The following is a 5,891-nucleotide window of genomic DNA, read 5'->3' on the forward strand; positions in this document are numbered from 1 at the left end:
CTGTTTTATGTGTAACGAGTGCCCCTTGCCTTCTCAGGTGCCTGTACTTCGTATCAGATAAGTTGTCCTGAAAAAAAACCCCACTCTTTTCGTGCCCGATGAGCGCCCGGTTTCTTTATTTAGCGCCGTTCTGCTTCCTTCTGCAAGTACATAATGAACGGAAAAAATTGTAAAAATAATCCTATGTGCTATAAGTTTCATGAGTCATGTGAGTGGGGTAGATAATTTTTTTTAAAGATCACGGCCTACGCAGCGAAATTTTACTGCAGATTATCACAAAATTCACCATAAGTACGCACAAATTCATCCCAAAGCTCCTCAATGATTAGCTCGGTCGTTTTGCTCCCTTGCTTTTGAATTTTTCCCAAAAGTTTATGCATGCTGCCCGCCGAGCAAAACAATCTGTATACAGCCATGTTTAAGATAGTGCCCTTTTCGAAAGAATAGGTGCCCTTTTTTCCTGTGCCCCCCCCCCCCCCCCCGCCCACGTTCAACTTCGCTCCTACACCCCTGTTTAACAGCTGAACACTTTTGATTAATTCATTGAAGATTAAACATCGATTTAAAAAAAAAACTTTTCGACAAATTATTATTACTGTTAACGTTTCTAACAGCTTTAAAATTTTAATCAGCGTTTTTACAGTGTACATAATGTCCCTGATTATGACCGCGTGATCATCATTGATATACAACCATAAAAAAAATCGAACTGGCAGGTGAGACAAAAAGCACTGTGAAATCAATGTGTTGTGATGATAGGTAAAAACCATGTAAACAGATTGGAATAAAATAGACGTTGGGTTCTGTTGCATTTAACCCCCCCCCCCCTGTCTCTCCCTCTGTATACCTCTTTCTTTATCTTTGCATTTTATACTAGGTATAATATACAGTTTCTATTGAATCTATTTTTATGAAAGGGGAAATAATTTATATGGTGGCCAAGATAATAATCCTTGACCTCGAATTTTTAACGGCCAGTTCCACTTCAACAACAAGTTGAGAAATAAAAAAACAAACGAATCGGAATAGAAAAGATCCTTTCATTATCACAAAACAATGTACGGTATACACATTTGGAAACTGACGAGATCATAGCTATTACTTTTGAATTGTTTTCATGTTCTTCCTATAATTTTTTTTCAACTTGACTCTTTTGTGTTAGAATTGACCTGAATGTTTGAATTGAACTTTATTTTTATAGAATATAACGGTCCTTGAAGTGTATTTCTGAGTACGGTACACACATTTGGGTTAATAAAATTGTAGATCATCTTCATGGGAACACTTGATATGATCATTGTGTTAGGCGGTGAATATTTTGATTGTTATTTTTCTATCTGATCAATAATATTAATCATGTTTTTTTCTGACTTTTATTTATTATCATTTCTTTTCTTATTTTAATTACAAAATATCATTTTGTAATTAACGCGCTTTAAAAAATGTTAAGTAAAAAAAAAAAAAAAAAAGATATTGGAATATACCGGTACATGAAATTTTAGGAATATAGTTAACAAAGAATACAAAATGTAAAAAACATCATTACTGCGACTAATTAGAAATACAATATAGAAATAATTGAAATTATTCTCTGCCAACCCAATGTTATACCCTAATGCACATGCTCTGTATACTTTATTCTGTCCCAAAATTGTGTTCTTCATACTAATCAGTCGCTGATGAGCCTTAGGGTGAAACAGTCTGTACGACTAGCTTAGTTAAGCAATCCAACCAATAAATTATTAATTGAAATTATACAACTTAAAAAGGATCGATGTGTGGATCATTTTTTATTCAATAATGATTATTCAAATAATTATTATTTAAATACTTAATACAATATGATTTACAATAAGTTTGCCTCTGCATATGAATATTTAAAGGGGTGCTCCAGGCTGACGAAAATATGATTTGAACAGAAAAAGAAAAATCAGAAAAAACAATGAAAATTTGATCAAAATCGGACAAGGAATAACACAGTTATGGCATTTCAAAGATTTGCATCATTCCGCTGAAACAGTTTTAGGTATCTCTTCATGAATATTCAATGAGCAAACTGATGATGTCATATCCCCACTTGTTCTTTTGCAGTTCATTATATGAAATTGGGTTTATTCAAATTTTTCCCTTCAAGAACAAAAAAATGGAAAGACAAATGATCTGGATTACATATTCATTGCTGCAATTTCATTACAAGGGAAACATATCCCCAAAATAAAATTATGATTCTATGTAAAAACATAAGAAAAGGGAAAGTGGGAATGTGACATCATCAGCGCACCTAATGATATTTCATGACGAAGTGCATACTGTTTTCACAATATATTGCTAACCTTTGAAATTCAACAATTTCGCTATTTGTTATCAGATTTTGATTGAATTTTCAGCATGTTGCTCTGTGAATTTTACTCTATTCATTTAGATATAAATATCTTCAGCTCGGAGCATCCCTTTAAGTAGGAAATGATTTGTTGAAATAATAATTATGAGTGAAAACCATACAAGAGCAATAACAGTCCGAGTATTTTTCCTCGCCTCACCATATTGCAGACAAACTCAATATACTCGTCTTTGTTCTCTATTTACTAATCCATAGGGGATAAACTGAATAGAAACTATGGCATGGACGCCATTTGGCACCGTATTATCTGCGTTTATAGCTCCATGGTATCACGGTGTCATTGTATTATTATGCGTGAATATATTTTGAGCGGGATTTTTAGAGAGGATCGAGGGAAGGGGGGGGGGGGGGGGTGGATGTGGATTGGTGGTAAAATCATATCGCAGTGTAGTATAATGTGCCAAAACAAATAATAACCTCTATCGAATGACCACATTTGAACCTGGGAAAGTGGAAGTGAATTGAGTGTTGTTTACACGCAAACAATATATATAACCTTGGTCATTGTCTATTCAAGAAAAATAGGCCTATATATAGCCCCATAGCTAGGCTATACCTGTATATGTATACAAATTACAAGTACAAATTACACAACCTAAAATCACACCCTCGATGAGAGCAAATGCTATAAATAGACTTCCAGGAAATAGCGGGAATGATTTTTTTTTTGGAGGGGGGGGGGGGGGATTAGAAATCAAAACTGTCTGTAAACGAATTTCCTGATTATCATGATTATATCGACCCGATTTCTCTGAAAATAAAAGCAGCAAAATATTGGAAAAAAATTAACATTGCAGTAGGCCTATATTGTATTCACAATCTTTCATGTTTAACGAAACTGTAGACACCTTCGTGTAGTTACATGTACATGAATATATCGAAACCATACGCGGTTATTTCCCGAGATATTTTGTCCATCTAGGGGGAAGGGGTGAAATGACCCTCTCCCCCAGACCCCGGCCTGTACAAAATTAGAAAATCAAAGGGGGGGGGGGGCATCCCCCAAGATCATCGACACTGGCAGTGATTTATATCAATGTAGGACTAAATACCAACATAATTATAGGGAAACAACTTTAAGGCTAAAATATCACTCCTTGTTAAAGGGGAAGTTCACCCTGGCGAAAAGTTTGTTGTAAAACTACCAGACAAAAAAATATTGGTGAAGGTTTGAGGAAAATCCGTCAAATTTTAAGAAAGTTATTTGAATTTAAAGATTCCGATTTGTGACGTCGTATACGAGCAGCTGCCCTATTTTATTATAAAATGCATAAATTCCTATTTTTTAATGGTTCGCGATGACTATTTATATTCATTTCAGGAGCAGTTGTGAAATCATATTTTTGTTGATATACTAAAGGTACAATAAAACCCATTTTCATTTTTTTTCAGAAAATGACATTTCAAATTGATATTTTTAATTCACGATACATGAGAAGTTGCTCCCATAATAACGTCACACAAAAAAATCTAAAATAACTTTTTAAATCTTTGATAGATTTTCCTCAAACCTTAATTGTTTCTGCTATCTTTACAATAATCTTTTTGTCAGGATGAACTTCGCCTTTAACTATATAGGGTCCATAATTATGATAATAATCCATAATTTTGTATTACTACATCAAAATAATTGACATACCAAAAAATTAACGATTAAGGAGCCTCTCAACTATAGGCATGTTTTACAATATTTTCCTGACCATTGCCAATGAAAGATAATTTGGAGGCTTACATCGTTTGAACATTTAAATCGCTTTTAGCCGTTTTCTAAGGGATAACCTTAATTTTTCTGCTTCGACTACATGGCCTACTTTTGTGGAAAACATGGGGGAACCCCCCACCTCAACTCTTAAAGGGGAATCCAGCCTTGGCCATGAAATGTTGTGTTGGGAAGGAGAAAAAAAAATTAAACAGAATGGTGAAAGTTTGAAAGAAATCGGACAAGCAATAAGAAAGTTATAGCTGTTTTAAAATTGAGATCACTAATACTATGTAGATTTCAAATTGGCAACTGGGGAAGTAAATTATGACAAGGGACATAGGCCATGTACTTTATTATCAGGGATTTGTGGTTTTCTCATAAGTACCCATTCCCCTGGGGCAGTAATCTCAATATAACCCAGGAAGTATATTGTTTTATGTCCTCATGAAAGAAAAATATAATTTGAAATAAAACTTTGAGGAAAAAAGACATTTTAGCCATAATATGTATTGGAGTACATGAAAGAGTAGTCCTTGCCTTACATCACTATGACATCACATATATGCGGCCAATTTGAAGTCTCCATGGGTATAGTGATTACCAATATTTACAACTTTTACAACTTCATAACTTTCTTGTTGTTTGTCCAATATTGTTCAAACTTTCACCTATCAACTTGTCTGATTTTTCTTTTCCTTATAAAAACAAGTTTTCATTTGGGTTGGATTCCCCTTTAACCCCCATGTTAAGAGTTGGGTCTGAGGTAGGGGGTTGGAAGCTGGGCTTAACGTGCAGATTAACCCTCGGTTTAGGTCTACCACTGGTGAAGGCATATCCATCCATGATCATGATGATAAGGACCTATATTTCAATGCAATGCAAACGAGGCTTCCAAATACGATCAAAATGAAATATTTAAGATTGTTTCATAAAGAAAATTTTCTCACACTAACATAGTCATAAGGAGCAAGGAAATGACTCGTTAGTTTTTTGTATAATCTTTTGTTCTTCTAGTACCAGTAAACTTGATAATCGGGTACCAAGGAAGACCTTCAAAACAAGGCCTTCCGGTGGGAAGGAAGTTTCCCCGAGTGTCATTCATCAACAGAGATAATGGTGTTTGCCAGCTTTGGTACTTGTATAGAACAGGTATTTATACTTTCAAATTATATCCACTGCATAAACTCATACTTGTGAATGCGAGAATGTAGTCGAATCGGTCGATATGATTAGCATCAGAACCTAGATCTAGATCGATTTTGTGGTAGGGTCCATTACTCCATGATCTATGGTAGTTGATAATCCGGTTGATGATAGATCTACATTCAAAGATATATCCAATAAAAAAATCCTATATTTATGCACGTGCATGTAGTTCCAAATTATCTATAATCATATAATGACGTATTTAGATTCAATAATCCAATATATTTTTTTTTCTTTATTTACTTCTTATTCAAATTTTTAGAGCGCTAAGCATATTTCAAGTGACTTGACTGTATTTGCGCTATTATCATTACATGATGTAGATCTAGATTATAGATCTATATATTTAGCCTTACCACATTTAAAATGCATAAGCTCTAGTTTTAAGAACAACAAAAGCAAATAATGTAACATCAGTGATGAATGGTTAAATATGATTAACATGATTGATGTATTTTTTACGTCATATTCAACGTTGACGACAGAAAAGCTAAGGGCTAGAGACTTATAGATATAGGCTAGACACACTTTGTATTGGATTAGCGCAAGGGATAAGTAACTCTGCGAGTGTGCAGTGGATGC

Source organism: Lytechinus pictus, chromosome 10 (assembly GCF_037042905.1).
Source record: "Lytechinus pictus isolate F3 Inbred chromosome 10, Lp3.0, whole genome shotgun sequence".
In the NCBI taxonomy this organism is placed as follows: Eukaryota; Metazoa; Echinodermata; class Echinoidea; order Temnopleuroida; family Toxopneustidae; genus Lytechinus; species Lytechinus pictus.